Source organism: Hoplias malabaricus, chromosome 6 (genome assembly GCF_029633855.1).
Source record: "Hoplias malabaricus isolate fHopMal1 chromosome 6, fHopMal1.hap1, whole genome shotgun sequence".
Classification (NCBI taxonomy): Eukaryota; Metazoa; Chordata; class Actinopteri; order Characiformes; family Erythrinidae; genus Hoplias; species Hoplias malabaricus.
The window spans coordinates 39,306,468-39,321,345 of NC_089805.1; positions in this window are offsets into that span (position 1 = coordinate 39,306,468).

Below are 14,878 nucleotides of genomic sequence, written 5' to 3' on the forward strand. Positions count from 1 at the left end.
TCTCCCCCAACACAAACACTAAGAAAACCAAAACAGCTTCAGAGCCCAAACGCTCCTTTCCTTCAGTGTTAAAGCATTGTTTGAGACACTGTTTAGCTTTGTAGTCTGCTGAATGTGTAACGGTTCAGAAAATGAATACATCAGTCCAGTTCCCTCTCTCGCCACGGAGCCGCTGCCTTATTTTTCCGCAGATGCTTATTCATCTCGCATTCCCCGCTGCATATTTATCCTTTCATCATCCCCCCCTTTCATTCTCCCTTACTAGCCCTTACTTCAAAAAGCTCTCTGCTAAAATACCAGCACAGCCCTCTCTCACCCCCTGCCAGCTTTGACCTTGGCAGAAATTGCATATGCTGTATAAGGGAAGCAGTGCTAAAAAAGACTGTAATCTTCTCAATTGTACATTCAGGAGAAAAAAAAAAAAAAAAAAAAAAAAAACAGAACAGGGCCCAAATTATTTCTCCCCCCTCATCCAGTGCCCCTCAGAGTCCACGGATTCTGATTCGTTTATCAAGGTCATGGGGAAAAATTCAGACAAACTCAAGATCAGTCTCTATGGGCTAATGACATGGTGCTACTGTCATAGCATTTGACAGCGTTTTATAATACATTCCACGTTTTAGAGTGTACTTACACTTTCGGTGTATTTTTCCTGTATTTACACGGTGACATGCCGCATTTTAGAGTGCACTTTCCTGGTAATTACAGCGTAAATTCTCCATAAGAATCAGTACATATTACTGAACGGTTCCTACTCTACTAAGGTTAATGTAACACAAGCTACATGATAGTAACCTAAGAGTATTCTCTCTATTAACCTCTTGTTGCTCTCTGTAGAGTTACACTGTAAGTACAGGGAGAATACACTGGAATTGGAAATCTGAAACTATAATGAGGGTGACACGGTGGTGCAGCAGGTAGTGTCGCAGTCACACAGCTCCAGGGGCCTGGAGGTTGTGGGTTCGATTCCCGCTCTGGGTGACTGTCTGTGAGGAGTTGGTGTGTTTTCCCTGTGTCTGTGTGGGTTTCCTCCAGGTGCTCCGGTTTCCTCCCACAGTCCAAAAAACACACGTTGGTAGGTGGATTGGTGATTTAAAAGTGTCCGTAGGTGTGAGTGAATGTGTGTCTGTGTTGGACTGGCGCCCCCTCCAGGGTGTATTCCCGCCTTGTGCCCAATGATACCAGGTAGGCTCTGGACCCAACGCGACCCTGAATTGGATAAGCGGTTACAGATAATGAATGAATGAAACTATAATGATTTTTAATCCCTCTCCGGTTCGATCCCACTAGACTTTGTCTGCTCCTGCCCGCACCCACCGAAAATCAGCAGCTTTTCTCTTGATTTTCCTGCCCGCCACTTAGATGTTTCAACCCACTACATCCCGCATACACACACACACACACACACACACACACAACATTCTTCTGAAATACTATTGTACAGCTCCCCTAAAGGGACAAAAAAAAGATCACAGACTTCCTTCCCAAATGTTACACAGAGATGTGGGCATATGAAAATGGGTGCGCACTAACACACACACACATACACACACACACACACACACACACAGACATAGATGAAAGGTCGACTGACTGTCTACAGGCTCCACCATCTCTAAAACACAGTAATGTATGACTTTTGTGGTGTTCATGTCATTGCTTCCTTCACAAATATTTGGAATGAGTTTATTATTTTCTTATTGATTATTTAGCTACTTTCTCTTATGTTGATTATGCATGGTAATTACTGTCAATCGCCCGTAGAACACTGGCATCTAGTCCCACACTTTAAAATGCAGACTGTCTTATGTGTTACCCATCATTTAAACCTCCAGATTGGAAACGTCGGATCCAGTCAGAAGTTGAAGGCCAGACCTGAGCATGTGCAACAGTTGGGAACATGGGTTGAGGATCAAAACTAAAATGAACGTGGAATAAATTTGAACAAATCAGAGATGAAGGGATAAACAGAAACAAACAGCAGTGACCCACACAAGCCCTGACAAGAAATACCAAAGCACAAGAAACTAACTGTCTATAGGTGGACATTAATGATAATGTAGGACTATGGAGACAATACGTTTAACCAGAAAGAGAACAACGGTGGATACAGACCAAGGCTGCGTCCAGCTACATTTGATGAGCATTGACATTGTTTGCTGTTTCACCCAGTGGCATCACCATCTGATCAGTTAAGATTTGAACAGCATGAAAAAGTGAAGTGTTTTCTTTCTCTGGTATCTTTTTGTTTGAGGTCAGTGGGTTTTACGTTTTTATTTGAGCTCATTTTTGTCGTTTCTGTTAACAGTAATAACCTTGCTGAGTATACCATGTCCCAAGTGGTCTATATTTGTGTTCTCCAAGGCTGTGTGATACGGGCCTGCTTCAGCTTGGCTGTAGAGCTGGTGGAAGTTTGGCGTGAAAAGCTATTAAAACTCCGGCCGGCTCCTCGCTCTCAGTCAGCCCCTGGAGCTCACACAACGCCCAGAAGATGGACAGCATACAATGCTGTATACTGTCAGGATTTAATAGCTCTGGGATGTACAGTACAGCTGAGCAGCTTCAAGTTTGTGTGTGTGTCTGTCTGAGTGCGTGTGTGTGTGTCTATAGCAATATCCTTGTCCAGCACATATAGTTGAAAGGTGAGGGATGAGACAGGCTTATCAGGAAGGTTTTCAGGTGAGAGATAAGCACGACTGCAGTCTGTTATAGGCTCCGTCCTTCTATCTTCTCTCACTGTAATAGACTGATTAAAGCAAATGTCCTGTATTAGGTAACAGAGGAGGAAATATTCTGATGAAGGATTAGGCACCTTCACATTCCCACAATTCCCTGTAATCCAGAGCTAGAGAAACATAGGAGCCGTCAGTCCATGTGAGACATGCAGATCTCTCTCTGTCTCTAAGTGTCTTACTCTGGATATGTGCAGAGTGAGGCATGAAGCCCATAACTTATCTGATTAATTCAAAAATTACTTTATTAGACAATCATTATACTAGACTTTATGAGTAGCCTCGTCCACTTGAAATCAATGGTTTAACCCTGTTAACCTCTCTGTGTGGTGTTGTTTATAAACAACTAAATGTATTAGGTGTGAAATAAGCAGTAAATGTAATAGGGGAGCATGGTGTCTTTTTTTTTTTTGGATAGATTGCATGGGACAGGTGGTATTAGTGGACCGACCTTGAGTAATAAACATACCAGACCATGCCGTTCAAGTTCTGTTCATCTGCATCTTTCATTCATTACCTGTAAGCGCTTATCCAGTTCAGGGTCGCGGTGGGTCCAGAGCCTACCTGGAATCATTGGGCACAAGGCAGGAATACACCCTGGAGGGGGCGCCAGTCCTTCACAGGGCAACACACACACACTCACACCTATTGACACTATGGACACACTTTAGACGTGTGTTTTTGGACTGTGGGAAGAAACCATAGCACCCGGAGGAAACCCACACGGACACGGGGAGAACACACCAACTGCTCACAGACAGTCACCCGGAGCGGGAATCGAACCCACAACCTCCAGGTCCCTGGAGCTGTGTGACTGTGACACCTACCTGCTGCGCCACCGTGCCGCCACTCATTTGCATCTTGTGTTCATTAATTTGTGAGAAAATCTCTGAGAATTTCAGCTTTGAAACAGCACAATTCTAAAACCAGTCCCAAATGTACAGATTCAGACGTCCATGTTTTTACAATCACCTTAAAAACACTTCATTGTATATTAATCTACACTAAAGGTTACTATCCAATAAAATAACAGTCCTAGGGTTTTGTCTAGTGTTTTTACCCATAATTACAGTGTGATTGCATGTTAATAATTGAGTAAATGACACAAAAAATCACAGTAATAACCAGAGACTAGCAATGCTTTACAGCTATGGTTAAATTTTAAATAAATAACTCTGTTGTCTGATTCATATCCAGTCCCAGCTCATCATGTTGATGTCCAGCAGCTTTGTTTGTCTCCATGCAGTCGGCAGAGGGCTGTGATGTGACAGCACGTTTGCCCAAAGCTTGAATGAAATCATTGCGTGTGTTTTATTAAAATACTGTCACAACCACGAGACTGCTCCCAAGCTTCCACCTGGGCAGCTGATGCCTCCAGGGCTTTTTTACTCAGCCATTTTGAAATGAAATGACCTTTTTTCAGACAGGTTGGTGGTATTGACTAAGATCACAGGATGGAAAATTCAAACACTCTGCAAAGATTTCTCAGAGAGAGAGAGAGAGAGAGAGAGAGAGAGAGAGAGAGAGAGAGAGAGAGAGAGAGAGAGCAGAAATGCTGCAGTGTGGGATAAACTAAGAAGGAAACAAGAGAAAGCTGAAGGCAAATGGAGAGAGAGAGAGAGAGAGAGAGAGAGAGAGAGAGAGAGAGAGAGAGAGAGAGAGATGGAATATAAAAACAGAAAGTAAATATGATACAGATGGAGTAGTGGAGTGGATAACATGTCTCTGCTACAGACCAGTGGTGAGGGTGGGAGTTGTTTTATGGAGGAGGTAATTCTGGAAATGTCTATAAGCTTACTATAGTAAAAAATATTTTGACAGAAAATGTATGTATTTTTAAAGAAAATACTAACGGTAACAATTTATTTCAGTATTATCATTTTGCACTCTATATATTTAAATAATTTTTTTGCAATCTGCTAGGGTTAGAGTTAGGGTTAGGGTTGTCAGAGTCAGGTGACTCGAGTGTAAATTTCAAAACAATCTCCTATCCTAAATATATTAAATTTAATGTTATCTCCATTTGTTAATAACGATATATGGTCAAGATTGTTGACGGTGATGTAACCACAGTATGATAAACAACACCATAGCCATGAGTAATTTTCCACAAACCCAGAATCTTAACGGCCACTGTGTGGATATTAGCTTGTACACTGACATGTTTGTAAATTGATTCTAAAGTGGCTTTACCACAGGGGACAACTTAGGAACACCCACACATATATAAATGAGGTGTTATCTTGTGAGTACTTTTGGATTAATAATCTTTCATTTGAACCATACATCAGGTCCATTGTCAAACAGTCCTTTTTTCACTTACGTAACACTGCCCGGGTTCGGCCTATGCTTACCAACCAAAACGCAGAAATCCTGATACATGCTTTCAGTTCTTTTGGCTTCATTATAGTAGCTCCCTCCTTAAGTCTTCTGAATAAAACGATTGGTCAACTTCAATGTGTTTAATATTGTTGTCCATTCCTAAATTTGAATTGGTCTCAGTAGGTGGTAAATACTTTAACATATCGGCTCCAAAATTGCGGAATAACTTGCCGCAGTCTCTCTGTGCCTCACTGTCCTCTTTCAAATACTAACTTAACACCTATCTTTCTCTCAACATTTTCAATCTTTGTTACCTTACCTTGCATTTGTCATTATTAATATCTTGGGATTTTCTTTCTTCTCTCCCTTCTCTATGGAAAGTGTCCTTGAGTTTGAAAAAGGCACTGTATAAATTATTATTATTATTATTATTACTCATTCATTCATTCGTTCATTATCTGTAACCCTTATCCAGTTCAGGGTCGCGGTGGGTCCAGAGCCTACCTGGAATCACTGGGCACAAGGCAGGAATACACTCTGGAGGGGCTCCAGTCCTTCACAGGGCAACACTCACACTCACACATTCACTCACACACTCACACCTACAGACACTTTTGAGTCGCCAATCCACCTACCAACGTGTGAAACCGGAGCACCCGGAGGAAACTCACGCGGACACAGGGAGAACACACCACACTCCTCACAGTCACCCGGAGGAAACCCACGCGGACACAGGGAGAACACACCACACTCCTCACAGTCACCCGGAGGAAACCCACCCAGACACAGGGAGAACACACCACACTCCTCACAGACAGTCACCCGGAGGAAACCCACGCAGACACAGGGAGAACACACCACACTTTTCGCAGACAGTCACCCGGAGCAGGAATCGAACCGACAACTTCCAGGTCCCTAGAGCTGTGTGACTGTGACACTACCTGCTGAGCCACCATGCTGCCCATTATTATCCATCCATCCATTATCTGTAACCGCTTATCCAATTCAGGGTCACGGGGGGTCCAGAGCCTACCTGGAATCATCGGGCGCAAGGCGGGAATACACCCTGGAGGGGACGCCAGTCCTTCACAGGGCAACACACACACACACACATTCACTCACACACTCACACCTACGGACACTTTCGAGTCACCAATCCACCTGCAACGTGTGTTTTTGGACTGTGGGAGAAAACCGGAGCACCCGGAGGAAACCCACGCGGACACAGGGAGAACACCCCATTATTATTATTATTATTATTATTATTATTGTGAGTGAGGTTAAATATTTGCCAGTGTGCTCATGGGAAGGTGATATGAATTATAGAAGAGTCTGAATGAGTAAATATTACATACATACATATGAGTACTGAATGAATTGTGCAACTCTGGCAGAAATCACATTCGCATTCAATGAAGGAAGCCCCAGGCATATCCTGCAGATCAGTACAGGATTCTTTATCTTCCATGGGATATGGGATGATACGAATAATAAAAGCTTGTATTGTATTATAAGTATTATATATATTTTTTCTGTACATAGCAAATAAGAGTGTGTGTGAAATTAAATATGTTGGTGGTGTAACAGAAAAAGTACATTATAATAAAGGCAAAATACTTGAGCAATAAATACATCAGCATTGTGTGACCATGCTGGTGTTTTAAAGCCTCTTTTGCATATTCACACATGGACACCACCTTTGTTTCCAGGGAGAGATTTAAATATTACACAGGTATTGTACAATGGTATGTTAAATACACAGATCCCAACAAAAAGCTTTCCTGTTTATTTTGAGACAGAAAAGTCTTGGAGGCCTTTGTCAACACCCACCTCTCAAACGGCTACCAGTGCTCAATGGGGTAGACTGGGGTTCCATTCCCTTCTTAGGCGGGCATACCACACTATACCAATGAAACCGTAGGAAAGACTCCTAATGCTACCTGTGTAACACCCTCAAAACGCATATGTCAGTCTGAATAAAAGCGTCTACCAAATGCTGTAAACGTAAACGACTACAGAAAATAAGATTAATGACAAGCTGTGAACAAAAGCAAGGCTCAGCATTGGCAAAACAAAGCCTCATGTATGTCCATGTTAATATTCCAGTCTCAGCACTCTTCAGCGGGATCATAGCCAGAGTGATACATTATTTGTGCTTCTCTGACATTTTCCACTTTCCAAGTGATTGAATTTACCAAATGGGGGCAACAGGCTCGAGAAAAGGAATCTGCAAAGCTCTCTGACACACACATACACACCCACACACACCCCTCACACTGACGCTAACGCAGCTCATTTCAAATTCTATCTCCATTCTCTGAATGGCCTTTTGCCTCTGCATGGTCCCAGAACTAATGTTCAATTTTTCATCTTCTTTTTCCACAACTCAGCCTCTCTCACATCACTGCCTCTAGTAGCAATAATCAAAACCTGTCTAAGGCTCCCAGAAATATCAATATATTTCAGCCCCTCCCCCTTGGAACAGAAACACGACCATGTGTCTTGTGGTAGAGCTCAGATTTGTTTTAAAGGCAAGGGCTTTTTAAAGGCACATCTTTTGCAGTAAAGGGCTCTCAGCCCTCTGTGGTCAGTAATATTTGGACAGGGTATTAAATTCACAAGCCGTGTGTTCCTCCATTAGGCCGACACCACTGGAGATTAGCCTTTCCCAGCATGCACTGCAGCCCTTACCCGGGCCTGTTGGTGAAGATCATTTGTGACACTTACAAGCCATTCAATGCCATTATTGAAATACTGAAACAAATGAACAGCAGTATGCAGTATGTGCACATCTACGCCCGCCCACACCCAGGGCCCAATTTACAAAGCTTTCACTGGAAAATGTAGAAGGTTTAATCCCATGTACTAAACTGGTGGTACACTGTGTGTGTAGGTAGGTATACATATAAGGGAGCATGCAGTAGTAGTAGTGTTGCACAGGCTGGGTGCTCTGTATCTAGAGCAGAGTAACAGCCCTGTGGAGTGGGAAAGAGCTTGATTTATTAACAGTGCTGTCTGTACAACTGAACTTGCCTTTTTTGTTTCGAGCTTGTTGACAGCTCTGCCGTTTCACCGCTGATTTAAACCCTCCTAGTGGGCAGGTCTGGGCCCAGTCTGTGGTCCTCTGCACTGTGTTAGCAAATTGAGCGTTAATTTCAGATGCACAGTGAGGACATTCTGCAGTCACATCCACTCACATCTGGAACACAAAGCACTGATGCCCTCTTTATTGTGTGTATGTGCTTAACCTCACCTTTGTCCATAAAAACTAATACCCTACTCAAAGAACACTATGATGTAGCTTCAAAATGATTGTGATGCACCTCCGACCTGTAATAGGGAGAATAAAGGCTCTCTCACTGCTCTCTAAAAACTAGACTATGTAACTTCAGAATCACAGGGAACTGCGAGAACTGTGTAACTCTTTACAGAAGAGGTATGGACATTATGGCAGAGGCTGCAATGAGACCAAGTTGTCATTCACTATTTTAATCAGGTTTTTTATAAAAATCTGAGGATGTTTCATCACCCATTGCTGCTCTCCAGAGTGTTTCTATTTCTGCTGTCTCTCTCTCTCTCTCTCTCTCTCTCTCTCTCTCTCTCTCTCTCTCTCTCTCTCTCTCTCTCTCTTGGCAGAGCAAAGGCATCTAGCATTTTTAGACAATGGAGAGAACTCCAAACTCCTAATATAGACTTGTTTCTGCAGTTTTGGATCACTTAAGGTGGAAATGTCTCCAAACTCAGGAGACAAATGAGTGTCTGTGGTAAATCAAACAGTGAATAAACAGTTAAACTGCATCATGTACAAGTACTTCTTGCTCTCGTACATAATATTCCATAAAATATGCAGTGCTTCTGAATGTAAACAAACCAGAACAATGTTTCCCCACAAAAATAGATGTCTCCTTTAAATCCCATATGTTTTACAGTAAATTATAATTTTAATAAGAAGCCACAAAAATGAATATGACTGCAAGCTAACACTGCTGCAGACTAAACCAACATAAGACCTTATACCGGCTGTGTAGAATTTGATCATTTTCTTTAGCCTCCAGATAGAGTAGCTGCTGTTGTTATATAATGTAGCTGTTTAATAAAGAAGAGTAGGGTCCTTTTATTATGGTATAGATTTACTTCCATGCATTTAAATGCACAGAAATTAGCTTGTTGCAGAATTTATGTAGCATTATGTTTATACTGACTGCTAAACAACCTTGTAATTCCAACAAGCCAGTTAGACATTTTGAGGGAAATGCACGCAGGACACAACAGGTCTGAAGATGGACATGTGATTTTCAAAGTATAGCGAGAAGCTCCCATTAGTTCATTCATTCATTATCTGTAAGCACTTATCCAGTTCAGGGTCGCGGTGATTCCTACCCGGAATCATTGGGCGCAAGGCAGGAATACACCCTGGAGTGGGCGCCAGTCCTTCACAGGGCAACACAGACACACACTCACACATTCACTCACTCACACACACCTACGGACACTTTTGAGTCCACCTACCAACGTGTGTTTTTGGACTGTGGAAGGAAACCGGAGCACCCGGAGGAAACCCATGCAGACACAGGGAGAACACACCAACTCCTCACAGACAGTCACCCGGAGGAAACCCACGCAGACACAAGGAGAACACACCAGCTCCTCACAGACAGTCACCCGGAGGAAACCCACGCAGACACAGGGAGAACACACCACACTCCTCACAGACAGTCACCCGGAGGAAACCCACGCAGACACAGGGAGAACACACCAGCTCCTCACACACAGTCACCCGGAGGAAACCCACACAGACACAGGGAGAACACACCACACTCCTCACAGACAGTCACCCGGAGTGGGAATCGAACCCACAACCTCCAGCCCGCTGGAGCTGTGTGACTGTGACACTACCTGCTGCGCCACCCATCTCCCATTAGTGATGTTCCTAATATGGGCATGTACAATCTCAATAGAATAAAAAACATTCTGAAATGTATGCATTCAAATATTTAAATGCCATTTTTGTAGTTTCTGTTAATCATACAAACAAACAGTAATAATAATAATAATAATAATAATAATAATAATAATAATAATAATGTACCCTTTAAATTAGACAAAACTGAATAACAACAATACTTCCACTGGAGGTCTCAGACCCTTGGTCACTATATGTCTCATATATAGTACACACCATTGTTGTACAGCAGTAAGACAGACACAATGCTTGTGCGCACACACACGCACACACACACACACGTATCACAAACACACCTTTAAACATACCTCCTCCTCCCATGAGAAAGATATGATAATTTATTGTAAAAACAGACGTAGCAGGTTTTAGTGATTTATTGCCAGTGTTGCCACCCATAATTAAGCCCCCTGCTGATTAATTTTCTTTTCTAAGACTGTGGCGCAGTGTGACGCTGGGGATTGGATCTGCTCACGATGGGAGAGTGTGCAGCTCTAACAGCTAAAGTACTCTTTCTTTCACTTTCTCTCTCTCTCTCTGCCTGGCTCAGGTGTATTTCCCTCTCTTTCCTAGCCCCTCTCTAATCTCTCGTACTTTACCCTCTTTCTCGCTTTCTCTCTCTCTCTCTCTCTCTCTCTCTCTCTCTCTCTCTCTCTCTCTCTCTCTCTCTCTCTCACACACACACATACACACTCTCAGTTTTGCCCTGGCTCAGGTGTCTTTCCCCTTCTCTTTCCTGCCCCATCTCCATTTTATCTTTATCTTTGCCCTGTTTTTCTGTGTCTCTCCCTCCTTCTCCCCACTGTCTTGGCCTCTTTCTCTGTTTCTTGCTCTCTCTCTCTCTGTCTCTCTCTCTCTCTCTGTCTGTGTGATGTATGAGGCTCTTTGTAATGCACACCTCATGAACATTCTGCGACTGTCATTACATTGTGGCTTTACTGCTGTACTCTCTCAGTCTGTAGTTCAGTTATTGTGCATTTTTTTAGAAGAATGGCTTATGTGAGGGTAAAAAGGCCTGCACTCATATCGAGAAAATGATACACTGCCCTGTATTCAACAGATGTGAATATAAACATTTCCAAAAATGTATAGGCACACGTACTCAATTGCAGTCACACAGCTTGTATAATCTCAATAGAAAAGCACTGCCCACACAGTGTGTGGCTCTGGAGCAGTTACACTGTGCTGGCAAGAAGAATTTAACCAGCACTGGGTTATGGAGCAGTGGAACTGTTTTCTCTGGAGTGATGGATCACCATCAAATGCCTTGGTTTTGGTAGTTTGCCTCCATTCTCTGCAGTAACAGCTTCTACTCCTCTGGAAAGGCTTTACACCAGATGTTGGAACATTTCTGTGCGGATCAAATCTTTTGCCATGAGAGCAGGAGTGAGGTCAGGCACTGGTTGTTGGGCGATTAGTTCAGGATCACAAACACAACTCCAAATCATCTCAAAGCTATTCGATGGAAGTCTCTCACTTCCAGTGCTGCACAGTCCAAAGCTGGGATTTGGACTTTAAAGGGGACATAAAACAATCTGGAGCCTACCAACTCAAAAAGTGTTAAACAAACAAACAAACAAACACCCAGACAGTTTTCTGTGGGCTGCTTATGTCTGAAGTCAGAAAACATGAATTCAATAAGCCTTTCTGATTCTGTGATGCACATCAGTTGCAGAGAGTTCAACTTGGCCCCGCCTCCTCATCTGGCACAGTGCCACAGCAGGTAGTGTCGCAGTCACACAGCTCCAGGGACCTTGAAGTTGTGGGTTTGAGTCCCGTCTGGTGACTGTCTGTGAGGAGTGTGGTGTGTTCTCCCTGTGTCTGCGTGGGTTTCCTCCGGGTGACTGTCTGTGAGGAGTGTGGTGTGTTCTCCCTGTGTCTGCGTGGGTTTCCTCCGGGTGACTGTCTGTGAGGAGTGTGTTGTGTTCTCCCTGTGTCTGCGTGGGTTTTCTCCGGGTGACTGTCTGTGAGGAGATGGTGTGTTCTCCCTGTGTCCGCGTGGGTTTCCTCTGGGTGACTGTGTGTTAGGAGTTGGTGTGTTCTCCCTGTGTCCGCGTAGGTTTCCTCCAGGAGCTCCGGTTTCCTCCCACAGTCCAAAAACACATGTTGGTTGGTGGATTGGTGAGTCAGAAGTGTCCATAGGTGTGAGTGTGTGAGTGAATGTGTGTTGCCCTGTGAAGGACTGGCGCCCCCTCCAGTGTGTATTCCTTCCTTGCACCCAGTGATTCCGGGAAGGCTCCAGACCCACTGAATATTATCGCTGTCCAAATAAACACGTGTAACTGTACAAGGGACAGAAAAACCTTCACAAATTTCAATAGACATAAAAATACTTTATATAATGTCATTTTGGTGCATTTTCATTGGTCCATTCATCATGGACTATTCACACAAAAGTAAGGACAGCTGCTGTGCTCAAATAATGTTGAAAGCTAAAAATTGACAAAAAATGAAGGGTTTTTTTTTAGACAGTAACTGTATATAGTGTATGTATATCATTTGAGCACAGTAGTTGCTCTTTATATTGCATATAACATTTCATGATGAATGAACCAACCGAAATATCTCAGAATACCTTTAAATGAACTTATAGTCAAAGTTAAGTTTATTTTTTGCCTGTGTACAAACTTCTCATTTACACACCAGGCAGGATATGTTTGATTAAGTATTGTCGGTTTCTGAAGGACACACCAGAGTGCATTTTACTATTGTGATAAATAAGACATATCCCTGCTCCACTGCACAATATCAATTATGTGGCTAGTCCGCTGAATAAGTCCATTAACTTTTCCATGTATTCTAGTGTGAAATATTATCAACCAACACTATTTGTTCTAATTTACTCAATGCAACGAGCATTTTGAGACTCAAATGTTTCTCGAGGGTGATTCCCCCCCTAGAGTGTAGAAGGTAGTTTATGTGAATTAACCTGAAGTAAACTGACCTTGGATCCACCGAGAGTATCTGATCTTCTGTGAAATCCCAGTCAGACGGCTCCTCTCCACACCTTTTGTTCGATGAAGGGGAAGTTTTCCGCAAAGTTCAGTCATTAAGGAGAATTATCTCGATTACCCGAGGGTGCTTCCGGTGCAGGAGGGAGAGATTTATGCGCTACTTTACGTCCCACATATGTCTCTTCCCATTAAGCGTGAGCAACAGCTGGGATAGGCTGGTAAACAGCCTCATCATCATCTGGCTTTACTTCTCAGCCTGCACCTAAATACCTCTCTCAAAACTCCTGGGCTCTGAGATATCATCAATGCAAATTGAATGCATGGATGAGATGCTGGAACAAACTTGCTCATGTGTCTGACACTGCATAACATAGGGGAAAATGGGATTTGCTGAAACAGGGATTGGACACCAGAGTTATCCTCCTGGTCAGTAGGGGGAGCTCTGATAAAAAGGTAATATAACAGTTGTCTTTTTGTCCAACAAACATTCATCCATCTAAGAGCTTTTGTTACTTCACAACTACTTAAGGCAATAATAAATAGTATATGTTCTTTCTTACAATCACATTTTTAACCATACATAATGAAAAATTAATAAATCCAATCTGTATATTAAAAACCTCTCCACTGTATTTAGTGTACAAGGCAGTCCGATATTTTGGATATATGAATGTGAAAGCCAATCATAAATAGTGCTAGCTAGCTAACATGAAGTAAATGATTGGTACTGGTCTGCTTGACATTATTTGACACATGTGGTGGCCTGTTATCACAAATATATATATATATATATATATATATATATATATATATATATATATATATATATGTTTCTGCATTACTGGGGTGATTACAGGGGCTGGATGCACATGCTGAGTAGTTTTATAGGGTGAAACCCTTTCAAAACTCTGGTAGTCAAACATATAGCAGGCAAATCCATAATCAAACTTCAGAACACACAGGGGTGTACACAGGCTTTGCAACACAGGACTCTAAGAATAGCAGTTTAATAGGAAAGCCAATGAGCAGTTGCAGGTGTGTGTAATTGCCTGGGGGTGGAGCAAAAGGAAGGAAATTATATAGTAAACTAAATGGAGATACATGTTTATTTTTAGACAACAATGATATTACAATGAGGTAACAATGTGAACAATATCAACAAACAAACACAACTACACAAAGGAGAAGAGAGGGAGAAAAAGCATATATATATATATATAAAGTGGAACTTGTATATTATACTCGTTCATTACACACAGACTGATATATTTCAAGTGTTTATTTCTTTTAATTTGATGATTATAACTGACAACTTATGAAAACACCAAATTACTAAAATAAAACAACCTTTCATGGTATTCTAATTCTATGATCAGCACCTGTGTATATATTGCCAAAAGTATTCGCTCATCTGCTTTTGCACTCATATGAACTTGAGTGAATTTCCATTCTTTATCCAGAGTGTTTAATATGATGTTGGCCCACTCTTTGCAGCTATAACAGCTTCAACTTTTTTACAAGGTTTAGGAGTGTATTTATGGGATTTTTGACCATTCTTCCAGAAGCACATTTGTGAGGTCAGTCACTGATTTTGGGCGAGAGCCTGGCTCACAGTCTTCAATCTAATTCCTCCCAAAAGTGTTCTATCAGGTTGAGGTCATGGCTCTGTGCAGGTCAGTCAAGTTCTTCCACACCAAACTTGCTCATCCATGTCTTTATGAACCTTGCTTTGTGCACTGGTGCATAGTCATATTGGAACAGGAAGGAGCCATCCCCAAACTGCTCCCACAAAGTTGAGAGCAAGGAATTGTCCAAAATCATTTGGTATGCTGAAACATTAAGAGTTCTTCTCCCTGGAACTAAGGAGCCAAGCCCAAGTACTGAAAACTACCCCACACCATAATCCCCCC